The sequence below is a fragment of the Leopardus geoffroyi genome, chromosome B3, assembly GCF_018350155.1.
Source record: "Leopardus geoffroyi isolate Oge1 chromosome B3, O.geoffroyi_Oge1_pat1.0, whole genome shotgun sequence".
Lineage (NCBI taxonomy): Eukaryota > Metazoa > Chordata > Mammalia > Carnivora > Felidae > Leopardus > Leopardus geoffroyi.
In genome coordinates this window covers 67,685,637-67,700,974 of record NC_059337.1, presented here as the reverse complement: position 1 = coordinate 67,700,974, position 15,338 = coordinate 67,685,637, and the positions used below count along the sequence as shown (strand labels likewise).

Below are 15,338 nucleotides of genomic sequence, written 5' to 3'. Positions count from 1 at the left end.
AGGCTCCAGGCTCTGAGCTGTCAGCACAGAGCCTGATGGCAGGCTCATACTCACAGACTAGGAGATCATGACCTGAGCTAAGTCGGATGCTTAACTGACTGAGCGACCCAGGCGCCCTGAAAATTGTATCTTGAGGCAAGTCTGGAATTATTTTATGCTAATAAATTTGATGCTAATAAACAAATTTTATAATATTTGTTATGTGCAGGGATAACATGATGGCTACTTTAAAATCCAAGGACAAAAACTTTTGCTTTTCTGATTATATAATATACTATAATTGAAGAAAGAAACTGGAAATTACAAAAACTATAAAGAAGAAAATTAAAATCATCTGTAATCAGATCAACATTCCCTGCCCCTGCCCTGCCCCCCCCCCTTTTTTTTTTTTTTTACCATTTTTATCATTCTGGTATAATTCCTACCAGTTTATATGTATGTATGTGTGTGTGTATGTATATACATATATATACATATGTATATACATACACACACACATACACAGGCATGTACATACACGCACATGTTTTTTACCTGACTAAACTCATATTGCATAAATATTTTCAATTTTTTCTATTTTATGAGCATTTCTATGCAATTAAAACTCCTTAAAAATTATGTTTAATGTCTGATTTCTATTGTATCATTCTTTTTTTTCTTTCCAAATTTCCAGCCAAATCTTTTACTATCATTCACTGAATAGCCCATCCTGTCTACATTATTAGGAGTTTCTGTCGTATTTGGTTCATAGAAATGTAGAGTTAATTTTATGTTTATCTTTCACATTTTACTAATCTGGCTGCAGCTGTACCAAGCCATCCTAAACATGGTAGTGTTAGAAAAATATTTTCATATTTAATACATCATATCTCTTCTTATTAATACTTTTTAAATTGTCCTTTGCCATTTTGATTCCTAAACAGTTTATTTTTTTTAAAAAATTTTTATACATTTATTTACTTTTGAGAGAGAGACCGAGACAGAGAGCGAGTCGGGGAGGGGCAGAGAAAGAGGGAGACACAGAATCTGAAGCAGGCTCCAGGCTCTGAGCTGTCAGCACAGAGCCCGACGCAGGGCTTGAACCCACAAACCCTGAGATCATGACCTGAGCCGAAGTCGGACGCTCAATTCTGAGCCACCGACTGAGCCACCCAGGCATCCTGACTCCTAAACACTTTAAAACAGCTTTTTCATGTTTTTAAAATAATCCCATTAGAATTCTGACTGATGTGTTACAGTTATGTCTGTACGTTGAATGCCGTCTTACAATAGTCCTATTAAGAAGCATAACTCTTGACGCTTATCTGTCTTCCTGTATGTTACACAGGAAAGTATTGTAATTCTGTCCAGACAGGGGTCTTGTGTAATTTTTAAGAATGTTACCAGTTATTTAATAGTTGTGATTATTATATGATCTTATTTTCCCTCTTCCCCACCCACAAATCAAGTTATTATTGGAGGATGAAAAATTTAAAAATATATTCTTTATTTGTATCATGCCATCTTAATTAATTTTCTTTTTAGTTCAAGAAGTTTTCCCAGTTGATTTACTTGGATTTCTCCATGTGAGAATGAGCTCAACACAAATATACATATGTGTAAGGCAGGAGTCTGCAAATGTATTAGAAAAAGTTATATCAGGCAATTCCCATTATCCCAATTTATTATAGTCTTCCGAAACAGGATGAGTAAGCCCTGGGCAATTTTAGGTATGTTTGATCTAAATTACATTGTATGTGATTATACATTTCATGATAATGACAATTTGCTCTCCTTTTTTCTAATGCATCTTAGTAGTTCAGTGCCTTACTGAATTGTCTAGAACTTCCAGAATAATCTTAAATTTTAGTGCTATTGTTAGCCGTCTTTGACTCGGTCCAGATATTAATGTGGTCTGTGCCTGTTATGTACAATATAGTAGCTGTTTTCGAGGACTTCATCAAGCATAAACAATGAATAGTAGCTATATTAATATATTAACTCCTACCGGTACTGGGAAGACACTTGTTTGTTTTCTAAAGTAACGTCTGGGTTTATCAGAACATTCAAACAAGCTGCTATGCTAGCATGTGCTCCACACAAATACATGTTCACTTAGAGAGAAAGTCTGTAATCTTTTAGAAAATGTTGTATTATTTTAGCCTGTTACATTGACCCAACTTATCATTTTCTTTTGAGACAGTATAATTTAGCCTCAAGCAATCACTGGGTATGTTTTAGCACTAAAACAGTTTCTGAATATCATTTAGAGCTCAATGAACTTTATCGATATTTGCACTCTTTTGTAAAGAAACTTCCTGTAAGATCACATGATATCATCCAATGTAATATAATTTTTACACTGGTTTTCAGTAACTGATCATTCAGTGACAGGCTGGTCCAGTTTAGCACTCACAACCAGCACAAAGAAATAATTTATTTCCTTTTGGCTTTAACAAAGCCAATGTCCTGAGAGAAAGAGTGAAAGAGAGGAAGAGAGAGAGAGAGAGAGAGAGAGAGAGAGAGAGAGAGAGAGGTCCTACTGTATCTGAGCACTTCAGTGAGAAAGATGGAAAATCACTTATGGGGCTCAAATAAAAAGACTGCTTCAGGGGAAAAAGGAGTCTGGAAAAATCTGCCGTGGGTACATAGCTCTGCTGAGCAATTCTTTCCCAAGTCTGTGAACAAATAAAATACAATTTTCCTCCCACTTTCCATCATGGGAATAAAAAGGAAATATCAAGATTTTTTCAAATATACATATCTCTGATTGTAAAGATTGTAAAGATTGTTAATAGTATCTCATGTGTTTCAAATGTATAATTATTTGATTCAGATGCCTTATTTTAAAAATTCATTTAAGCAATTTATGCTCTTTTCTGCCAAAGATTTCATTAGATTCACAAATAGAACAATATAGCATCGTTAAACAAGGCGTGGTAATCTTTTTCAATCTCACTGTGGAAAAATGTATAAAAAGGCAAATTATTTCTAAGCACTTCTAGGGTGCCAGTATTCTCCATTTGACCCATGTTAAATATTCTCATTACAATTACTTCAAATGAATACAAAATCTCAATTTAATCCCAACCCTAGGGAAATGAAACATACCACTCTGAGATGAAAGGCCTAATGTTACTTAGCTATTTGAATGCACTGCGTGTTCTTAGCATAGATCATAAGCAAACTCTATTTTAATAACTCAAATCATTGCACATTCACAACAATATCTAGCTACCAAATAAATGTCATAAACCTGATAATGCAGAATAAATAAACAGAAACCTGCATATTTTAACTATTGAATTTATGGTGGAGTCCCACATGGTTCATGCCGATAATTTTCAAAACTCTTAGCTTTCTCTTAGTAACACAACCAATTATATTAATTAATCGGTAGGAGTTCATTGACAATGAAATCTAGGGCATAGCTTTTTGATAATCTAACAGCACAATTTTTGTTAATGTCAGCCATCTCTTTGTATCTTTTAAAATTCTACTTTTGTGTTAATTGCCAGACTGTTGAGTAGTTTTTTGGTGGAAATTTTACATTATGTTTTCAAAAAGGAGACCTGATCTCAATTAACATTTCCTTGACAAGGTATAACAATATTGTACATCTAAATTTTTATTTATTTTGCCTTTCATTGTTGGCAATCCCTTAAGCTTGAAAACATTTTTCTTCTCTCTGATTTGACATTTGGCAAACATCAATCTTTCTTGTACTTAAATGCATCATAGTTGACAGGCTGCTTTTGTTCAAGAACTTCAGCTTATATACTGCTTTAGTACGAAACATTTATTTCTTTATTCACAGCATGATCAGTTACTATCATCCCATCTTCAAAAATTAAGTAGTAGCCTGAAAAAAACATTATATATATTTTTCGCCTGACAAAAATGATTAAATCAAAGTCCGAATGACTAGGGACTAAATTTAGAAATTTATTATAGAGAACTTTAATATTGTTTCTTCTGTAAGAACATTACATCTTAAAAAGAAGATTAGTTGGATAAATATTCCAGGGCTCTTAAAGTATTATAAAGAAAATTTGCTTCCATATAGTTCTTATTTATTTAAAACACAATTTTAATACCTTTTGTTTGCCTTTAAATAATTTTGGGCCATATGAAATACATGGAATACAAATTAAGTTCTGAGGTTTAGTCTTCATGTCTTATTTTTAGGAATGTATGGTCTTTTTTGAGTGGAGAGGATGGGCCATTCTCAAAACTATAGTTGAGAGGTTTCAAGAGAAAATTCTCTAGCAAAATACAGTGAAGAGAGTCATTCATTCACTACACATATGATCAAATATTTTTAGATATTTGCTCTGTTCTAGATAGTTTTTTCTTCTTTCCATCAGCGGGAAGACATAACAAACTGTCTCCAAATATACAAAATTGAAAATAAGAAAGGAAAAATAAAATCTTAAAACAATCACCAGATAACAACATAACTACATTGCAGTGTTGCCTGAAAAGTTTCTCATTTCATGATCCAAAGGAATGGCTGATGTGTCTTTCTGTCTTTGTTTCTGTCTCTCAATGTATGAAAGAGTACCAAAGGAGGAAGGAGAGAGGGAGAAAGACAAACATCAATAATGAGAAAATTTAGAAGGGTATTGGGGCAGGGTAAAGGCTGTGAATGTAGTTCAGAGTAAAAATTGTTCCCAAATTTTATTGGAAAGCACTTTTATTTGTGATTCCATAAAGGAAGAAAATAAAAGTCTTTACTGATAAAAAAAAAAAAAAAAAAAAAAAAAAACACCAAAAAAACAAAAAACAAAAAGCAAAAAAACAGAACAACCCATGCCTTTTATATTACTTAGATTTGATTTTTTTTAAGTTTATTTTTATTTTTGAGAAAGAGAGAGAGAGTGAGAGTGAAAGCATGGGAGGGGCGGGGGGGGGGGGGTTGGGAAGAGAGGATCCCAAGCAGGCTCTGCACTATCAGTGCTGAGCCCGACATGGGGCTTAAACTCATAAACCATAAGATCATGACCTGAGCCCAACTAAGATTCAGACGCTTAACCAACTGAGCCACTCAGGTGCCCCTGGACTTTGATTTTATCTTAAATGTTTATTTATTTACTTTAGAGAGAAAGAGAGAGAGAGAGAGAGAGAGAGAGAGAGAGAGAGAGAGGAGAGATTGGAGGGGGAGGCGGATAAGAAAGAGCAAGCATGGATGGAAGAGGGGCTGAGAGAGGGAGTGAGCGAGAATCCCAAGCAAGATCCACTCTGTTAACACAGAGCCTGATGCGGGGCTCAAACCCATGAACTGTGAAATCATGATGTGAGGCCAAATCATGAGTCAGATGCTTAACTGACTGAGCCACCTAAGTGCCCCTAAACTTTGATTTTTTTTTTAAAGGAACAGTAAATATGAGTAGAATTCCATATCACTTCAATTAGTGCTAGTCTTTTCCTTGGTTTATTATTGGTCGTAAGATTTCTATCAGGACATTGTCTATGCCATTTTAATCAGTGCTTCTGAAACTGTCCTAAAGTGTTGGAGAAATCTGGAATCGTCAGGGTGTATTTGGTTCACTTGTATTTGCTAGCGCAGTAGGAATACAAGTAGTGCTGTTTTGCTCTAAATCATATGGCAGACAGTCTATCTTTAGTGGGATATGTCTAAGTTACCTTGTCCTCTTCTTGCCTCACTGAATGCTCTTACATAGTTTTGACTAAATAAACCTTGGTCAACTTATTCTTTCAATATGACTACATAGTCTGTATCTATAGGAACTTTCTTAAAAGATTGACCTTATCACACTTTAGCTTAAAGTTTCTATTTGATTCATGGGATCACACTATAACTTTGAAAATATATATATAACTAAACTCTATGTTTCCAAATGTTTGTAGATGTACAGCGTCGTACCTTATTTATCAACCAGCAAACATCGAACTCTCGGTATGTATAAGGCAGTTAGCTAGATACTGGGAATTTAGTGATGTCAGTCAGGAGTGCAGGTAACTTGATAAATTTTTAGCTAAATATAAAAGGCTTTAGTTTTTATGTTTTTGTATTTTTTTCACAGTAATAAATTTACAAATTAAAAAAAATGCGATTGGACAATGTGTCCTGAATTTTAGTTTGAAACATAGGGACTACTCTTAAAGAATTTATATTATTTTCTCTATAAAATAGTAAGTTATCTGGAGGTACGATCAGAAACCTCCTAGCAGTGTTTAAATACATATAGACTTGCTTCAGATTCTGTGTCTCCCTCTCTCTCTGCCCCTCCCCAACTCATGCTCTGTCTCTCTCTCTCTCTCTCAAAAAGAAATAAACATTAAAAAAATAATAAATACATAGTAGACTTTCAACAGTAGGGATTGATAGCATTTTAAAAACAAAACAATGGCAATAGAAGTTTGGGAATGACTCAAACTATCATTTTTTTACTCTGCAGTTGCAAAAGTAAAGCTTGACTACATGCATTCAGTAAGCATTTAAACAATACAAAAGTATACACAGTAAAAAGTGAAGACCTCTTTCCCACTGGATTTCATCTATTTCTACTAGTGCAGGTGTGATTTTGGAATGAAGTCCAACATTTGTGAGGCCAGTGCATTAACTATACTATACCAGCAGTAACCCTTCTTAAAATGACTCAATTTTCAAATTGAGAAAATGAAATATAATTAGAACTTGAATCATACCATTCATCATTCTCTCCTTATGTTCACACTTATATTAGGACATAATTTTAGGAAATCTATTGGGGGTAGAAATTTGTGCAAGAGGCAAATGTACAGAGAGTCTTTAAGACTAGCCCTTTCCTCTCTGCCTCCCACTGGAGGTGATGTTGGGGAAGGACTGTTATGGAATCTGTACTTCATTCACTTTGGGGATCCTATCTTTAACTTACTGTCTGCTCCAAATACTGTTTTCAGCCTTAAAATCCTCAGTATTGAACTGATGGCTTGGTCAGGAATCAGATAAACACAAAGGCTTATAAAGAAAAATGTCCATCATGTAAAATAAAGTATTAACTGGAAGGTAATTAATGCTACAATTCACACAGTGATATAATTAAATGGAATACATGGTAACTGAATAAATTACTTAATTTGCCTGTTACTGTAGAAATTAAAGTATTAAAATTCAGAAGTCAGTCCCTGCGATAACATTATACAATAAATATTTGGAATATTTCCATCTATCAATAATGCCATCTGTCCTATCAATACAAATGGACTACAACCCATATGGCTCCTTTCCCCATTGATTACTCTGATGAATGAGATAGCAAAACCACTCATAAAACCATCATATTATATGACACTGTCATTAAAAAGATATGGAGAAAGGAAAAACACAAGATGATACTTAATTTGAAACTGTCAAGTCAATTTAGTAAAGTTTTAACAGCCAACACTATGATCCTAAAAAGTACCAGCATGTTGAATAATATTATGTCAGTGTGTACTCTCCTAGCACCTTCAGAAAAAACAAAAGAACCAAGAAATTTCTGGAAAGCGTATAATAGCTTATTATGATATGTTCATATTACTAATTATTCCAGTAAGAACATACTCAAATATCCTTTTAGGCATAGGTAATTAAATTAAAAACACTTTTCTTTCACTTTATAGAAAATTATAAAATGATCATTTAACTTCTGATAGCAAGTAATTTTTATTTTTATTTTTTAATTTTTATTTTATTTTTGTTTTTAGCACGTCATTTTTATTTATTTTTATTTTTTAAAAAAAATTTTAACACTTATTCATTTTTGAGAGACAGAGAGAGACAGAGCATGAGCGGGGTAGGGGCAGAGAGAGGGAGACACAGAATCTGAAATCGGTTCCAGACTCTGAGCTGTCAGCACAGAGCCTAACACGGGTCTTGAACTCAAGGACCTTGAGCTCATGACCTGAGCTGAAGTTGGACACTCAACCGACTGAGCCACCCAGGTGACCCAACAAGTCATTTTTAAAGCAAAAACTAGGTACATTCCTTTTATATCTTGGAATACTGGCCATAAGTGTCAACTCTGCAAAATAATCTTTCCCAAACTTATTTTCTTCTTCACTCTAAATGCACTCTTACAACAGCAAAATAATTACATACAATGATTCTGTAACAAAGTATTATAAGCAGTGCCCAAACTGACACTAACTAAGCAGGACACTAAATACCACTAACTGGAACACTCAAATTTTCTGTTTGATATGGTAATTTGCATTACACTTAGTTGTAAAGTGGGCACAGTTGGCATGCTTAGAAATTACCTTTATTTTTCAAGATCTATAAAGATGACCAGTATTTATTTGGCCCCTTAGCCTCACTGAAAATACTGCCCAATCTTCTCTTGGTGAAACTTTTTGAAAATTGGGACTTACATCTGTGGATAAGTGAGAAGAAATACATTATGACTAAATATTTTAATTCTATATTAAAACTGAAGTTTAGCTTATATAATTTAAATTTTTATATCATCTTATTTTTAGCTTACATTGAATACCAAATGAAGCCACTAGGGGCGGGGGGGGGGGATCTGTGAAATAGCTCAAATTCAAATGTGTCAGCCACAGCAAAAATTAAATAAAGCACAAATCCAGGAAATATTTTCCCTACCAATTGAAAGTGACTTTTATAAGAATGCTACAGACCCCCGTAGTCACGAGGAGGAGGGAGGGCTCTCAGATACTTGAGCTTTAGACCCTGCTGGGTTCGGAGAAACTTCAAGTGTAACAATCAAAGTAAGAGGCAGCTAGTACAGACTGTTGGCAAACTCCACCTTTTATCAGGTGTGGAATGAGCAGGCTCGTTCATGGAAGACAAGGCATCTCCAAAGCAAAGTTTGCTAAATCCTTAACAGGCAGCATCTAAGCAAACACTTCTACCTCTACAAATATGAAAGCATGTGATTTTAAGAGAGATTTCAAGTTTGGGATTATTATCTGTTACTGTACCAAAGCTACTTGATTTTAATTGTATCTTTCCATTATATTTTAACATCTGGCAGTGTGAGGCTTTTTTTTTTTTTTTTTTTATTCTTCCTCCTCTCCTCTTTTATATCTTTCTTTCTTCTTTTGTTTCTTTTTCTGGTAAAAATTTCCAGGCTATTTTTGCCTGCTTTGTTCTTCCAAATCTGCTTCAGAATCATTGTGTTAAGAACATTCCTTATGAGATTTGATTTTAACGAAATAACGTTTATTTTAAAAATAAAAACTATTTAAAACCATATATCTTTAAATAATTTCCATTCAGAAACATGGTGTATCTTATGAATTTTTTTAAACATTTTTTTTTAATGTTTATTCATTTCTGAGACGGAGAGAGACAGAGCACGAGTGGGAGAGGGGCAGAGAGAGCGGGAGACACAGAACCCGAAGCAGGCTCCAGGCTCTGAGCTGTCAGCACAGAGTCTAATGCGGGGCTCAAACCCACAAACTGTGAGATCATGACCTGAGCTGAAGTGGACACTTAACTGACAGTGGCTCACCTCTTATAAAGGCACCCCTCTTCTAAATTTTTTAAAGCTTCATCCTGCCATAAAGATTTACAGTTTTCTTCATAGAAGAAACCCAAAATATATTTTTAAGTTTATTTGTTTTTGAGAGAGAGAGTGTGTGTAAGTGTGGGTGAGGTACAGAAAGAGAGAGAGGGAGAGAGAGAGAGAGAGAGAGAGAGAGAGAGAGAGAGAGAATCCCAAGCAGGCTCTGTGTTCAGCGCGGAGCCCAACATGGGGCTCGATCTCATGACTATGAGATCATGACCTGAGCGGAAACCAAGAGTCAGTCACTCAACAGATTGAGCCACCCAGACACCCCTAGGTCCTAACATTTCTTATAGTTTTTGAAGACTACTGTGCATGTTGTCTTTTTTCCTCCATTATCTTTTTAAATTGGTTACTCCTGATATTTAGAAAGTAAAAGATTTTTTCATATTTCCTTATCACCGAAAAACCTTATTAAGCTCTAAACATACTAAAACTCTTACTAGCTTTACTGGTTGTTCATCCATCTCAGAGATTTACTAGGGAAATAATAATACCACTGCAAATAACAATGGCATTGCCAATGTAGCTTTAAATATTAGCAGAGAACAGATTCTTAGAAGTTCTTTCTAGAATAAATTCCAACCATCAGCTTAAACTACTACTTATTTAAAAACTTCTTATATTTATTTATTTATTTATTTATTTTGAGAGAGAGAGAGAGAGAGTGTGCACAAGCAGGGGAGGGGCAGAGAGAAGGAGAGACAGAATCCCAACCAAGCTCTGCACCATCAGAGCAGAGCCCGATGCAGGGCTCAGACTCACAAACTACCATGGACCTGAGCTGAGACCAAGAGTTGGATGCTTAATCGACTGCACCACCCAGGCACCCCTTCTATTTATTTTAAATATTCATTCCTTTCTGATGATACAATAGTATAAATAATGGTGCATTCTAAATTCAGTATATTTCAGAAATGGCTTTTGGATGTCTGTGGGATAACTAAAAGTTACCACCTTAAACCAAGATACAGCTCTTATGCTGAAAAATATCATCTCTGTTACATATTTTAGAAGAATAGATAGAAAAGGCCCTTTTCAAATGTCTCTGGAGAAATAAGATAAAACTCACCCCAAGAGAATACGATGTCAGAAAGATAAACCCCCATTTCCAGAGAGGACAGTGTGCCATATGGACAGAAGTGTTTCTAAACAGAGTAGTTTTTCAACGTTTTCTGAGAGCTCTAAGCTGCTCTTAAATGAGTCTTAACTTACTGCTTTGGAGAATTAAGATAAAGTTAGTGATGACTATAACTTCCTATTAAGCAATTTTCTTTCTCAATTGTGCACAGCCACTTACGCAGCAGAACATAACAGCTCGATCAAATCTCATTATGCCAGATTTAGTTCGAAGCGTTATGAAATGCACAGAGAATGACTTGATATTGTCTGAAGAAAACCTTTTCATGAATTGCTCCTTTGGAGACCAGAAATAGAACAGATACTGTAGGTACCTTCTTATGTGTTCTGAAGTTCTTCAGCCAGGAATCCAGAGCAGTTGCCATGAACTTGGTGCTTGTTATGTAACAGTGAGCCCTGAGAACGTGGGGAAGCCCAGTGCCTCTATGCGTGGCCTCCAGAATTTGCAGGGTATGGTGTAGGGACAAGGAAGCTTCTGCTCATGTTCCACCACTCACAAGTTTCATTGTGCAAAGTGTTAGTGCAATTTGCCCAGCAAGGCACAGGACTTCTCCAACCTAAAACAGGTAAGGAAATTAAGGTCCAAAGTAAGAAAATAGACTCTCTTCTCACTAAAGCTATTTCTGAGTTCTTACCCTACTGGGAAAAAGATAATAATAATAATAATAATAATAATAATAATACCCACTTTGGTGAGTTATTCTGCAGATTAGAAGTAGTGTATATACAAAATTTGTTTTATAGAGTTTAGGCTCAGAGCAGCAATTGATATATGCTAGCCATCGTTATTACTTCCAAATTAGGACTTCAAACCTAATAGGTGAAGCTCTCAATTACTAACTACTGTATGTGTTTTACAGGGTGAAAAAAAATATGAGGATGAAAAGTCTTATACATTGAGCAGGAAAAGAAAAAAGCTCTCTGGGTATATATGATTAACACTTTAAAAATATAATACGTGTCTTAATGCATGGGACACAGCTATCACTAGGACATTGATTTATTCTTGAGAAACAGCTGAAATAAGATTAGGAGAAAGATCTCCTTTTAATGCAGTGTGTCCCTCAGGGGTGGCCCTGTCATTCAATGGGATGAGGGGATGTGGTGTTGGGGTCTTGAAAGAGGGTTTTCAATATGTTTCTGTAAAGTTGAAAATGGATTTGCACCTTTCTGTTTCAGAGACTAAAGGCGCAGTATTTTTGGCTCCTAACAGTTGATAGATAACATTTTTTTTTTCCTGTGGATCATTTTCTATAATTGGACATGAATTATATGAGACCTTTTTACAAAGCATCTGCTTCCTTTTTCTGTTGAGACATCTACTAGATCTTGCTCCAAAAGAGCAAGGAGGATAATAAAGGCTCTTAGCTTTCTGATTTTCATAAAAATTCTGTGAATTTTTTTCACTATTGGAAAAAATAAACATATGAACTGCTCAGTATATAGAGATGCCAAATACAGAGTGGTGTTGAGTAAAAACTTTTTTTTTTCTTCCCCATTCCTGGTGTAAATTCTTTAATAGAGACTTTGCTGAACTTCCATCACAACTAAAAATTCCTCAGTATTAAAGCTCAGTGAAAAGAAATCTCAGTGCCTGGAAGACAAGGCAATCAAATCATGTGACAGTCCCATATGCAACTCCAAATCTGTCCTCATAACTGTCTGTAGAGCTCACAAAAGAGTCACACATGTAGCTATTGGAAGAATATCTTACACAATTTGGCACACAAGTTCTAAGATTAGCAGCTGAAGAGGGGGAGGAGGAAGAGAGGAACATAATAGATTAACTGACACCCATCCACTATCTTTCTAAATTGTTTGGAATGTTAAAAAATATTATTTTGATCAATCTATATATACACCCTCAAATTTGAAAGAGAAATGCAAAGCATGTTGTGGTTGAAAGAACAAATGGTTTAAAAAAAAAAACCACTATGAAATATATGTCACTGAACAAGGGAGTCCAGCCAGCTCCCAAGTGGCATGATAACATGATGAAAAGCAAATCCAGGATGCTGTGAATCAAAAAGGCATGGGTCTATTTTTAAAGAGGTCTGTGTCTCCCCACCCTCTTTGCCAAGTATAGTTTTTCTGGAGAAGTCTAACCTCCGAAGTAGGTGAGCTTCTAAATGTTCCAGGAGTTACCTACCCAATATTTGACCGCCTCCTCCCTCTATAAGGTCTCAGGCTCTACACACATCATCCATGTTAATCACTAGACAAACAGAAGAGCTGTCCAACTAGTTCACTTCCCCTATTCTTGAACAGATTGTTTGAGACATAATATGAATACTAATTAATGATAAAATATCTGTGAGTGTTTTGAAATATGGACAAAGATAGCACTTTTAAAAAGGCACCCAGATAGATCTTATGCAACAAGCCCCACTGGTCATATGAAAGGTCAGGGTACAACTCAGAGACATGAGAGCAAAACTGGCAGAGTGCTTGGCTCCAGTACAGTGGGAAACTGTGGACTACTTTTTTTTTTGTTGTTTGTTTTTGGAAGGGGGTGTTTGATTTTCTTTTTAACCTTTTCCCTCTGTTAGATTGGAAGAGTTTAAAATGAAAACTCTCTTCACAGACAAATGGAGAGAGAGCAGAGTTTTGTTAGAGGTCAACCAGAGTAGATGGAGGAACAAGGCTCCAGCATGTTTGGCCCAGGATTATGTGACTGTGCTTTTGCTCTGCAGCAAAAGAAGTACCAGCAGGTTGGGTCTGAGCCGGTGCTCAGTGCCTGAGGCTGACTCAGGCTCTCTGATGCGAGGGCTGAGGAAAGTCATCTAAAAGAATATGATCCCTCTTCAATTCTCATTTCACAAATAGTTTTCTTAGTCTCCGAGGAGGGTACCCACAGAGACAGAGGAAATATAATTTTCTGTTACAGGGAAAGCATATTATTAGATTCAATTATGAAGACGATTAAAATAATATCTTCTGTACTAAGAACCCAAACTACTGCCAAAACATATTATCTCTCCTCCTTTCCCTCTAAAACCGAGTGTTGTACTTTCTCCTAAAAACCTGTGTAATTTGCCCCATCTGGTCTCAGAAACTTTATTCTTTAACACACTAGTCTTTGTGCTCTCTCCTAATCTTGATACTTCACATGAATGCTTAAGTAGTGCTTTATAATCTTTGGACTTCACCAATGGTAATTTGTTCTCATGCCAAAGAAAAGACAAGAGGATAATCCAGAATTAAATACAACAGCAAAATAATTTATATTTGACCTTAGAGTTGTTTTTGAATTGAATTTTGCCAATGGATGTATAAAGTATTAGAGACATTCATTTGTCTCACTCAAAGAAATGACAGGGTTTCATGGAAATCTGATGTGGGAAAGAATTAAAGTTGACCACAGTCTGTATTTCATGTTCAGTCAGTCCTTATCTGTCTGAGGATTAGGTATGGACTCCTACACTTTTCTGGAATTAGATGGTATTTTCCAAGACACACTCAAGTCTTGCCATGTTCCAAACCTTCTTGGGGGCATGAGAAAGGATCAATTATTTGCATTTCAAAGGTTTTCTTTGCATTCAACTAAATCTAAAAGAGGAGAGATGTCAACAAATTTGTCATTATCAAATGAGATGCTGTTAATAGTAGCCTAAAATGACAGTAAAATCTACCCATAAAATAAAAGAAGGAGGAGGAGGAGGAGGAGGAGGAGGAGGAGGAGGAGGGAGGAGGAGGAAGACAATTTATTGTGGACATGATTTTTTTTTGATACCACACATTTTTATGCTTTTTACATTTATTCATATTTCTCTTTATATGGATTATTCTCCACACTCTCCCCCACCAACCCACTTCCCCAGTAGACCTGTTGTTAGTGTTTGAAGGGTACAACATGACCTTTCTTAAATACTGAGGAGAAAAAAAAGAGATAGGAGAATGGTGTCTGCGTTAACTAGAAAAATATACAGTGTTCTGGGGTGGGTCTTTTCCTTGTGATAGATTGTTAGGGTCAGCCTGACCCCTTACTCGAGACTAACATTTTATACTGGGCCTCAGTTCCCCAAAGCCATCTCACCTGGAACTTCTTACCTGGACCTCCCTTTACATCACACAGGGATCCGAAGCTAACTGAAACCCCTGTATTCAGGCCCTGTGCCTGAGATCCAATCCCAGACCAACTTGGATTTCTGCTTAGCCAGGTGGTAAGATAGACAGTAAGCTTAAAGAAGACAAGGACTGTGTCATCTAATTCTCTTGTGTGTTCCAAGTATCCTCATGATGATGTTATGTTATCTAGTAAGTACTAGAGGGGGTGTTATCCTTAAGTGACAGGTAGCGCACCAATTTACACAGGGATACTCTGAATTTAGCAAGAGTACTGTTGGGACTTTTGAGTTGGTTGGGTTTCTACTTTCTAAGTATCTGAAGACTAAAATATAAATTAAAACAGTTTTACAAGTAGAGTTGACATATAGAATCACTAGGAGCAGGAAGTATGTAGGGAAGGATTTTCACGTTCTTATGTTCTTCTGTTGGTTAGGCCCTAAAACTTGTAATCTTCCTTGAATCCTTTCTTCCTTTTACTGCTCACCTTCTATCTTTCAGGAAATCCTGTCAGTTATAGCTTCAAAATATATCCAGAATACAACCACTTCTTACCAAGTTCCATGTTACCATCCTGACCCAAGTCACTATCATTTTTCATATGGATTATTGGGAATTATCTTAATTGGCCCATCT

General features: G+C 35.7%; 1 long non-coding RNA gene across 2 annotated transcripts in view; it reads right to left on the bottom strand.

The window, feature by feature from the left end:
• Positions 1-10,957: 10,957 nt before the first annotated feature.
• Positions 10,958-15,338, bottom strand: part of LOC123583211 — a 101,663-nt gene continuing 97,282 nt past the window's right edge. For both annotated transcript variants that reach the window (XR_006704782.1, XR_006704783.1), the window contains one exon: positions 10,958-11,194. This is a non-coding gene — a long non-coding RNA (uncharacterized LOC123583211). The remainder of the gene's footprint in view (positions 11,195-15,338) is intronic.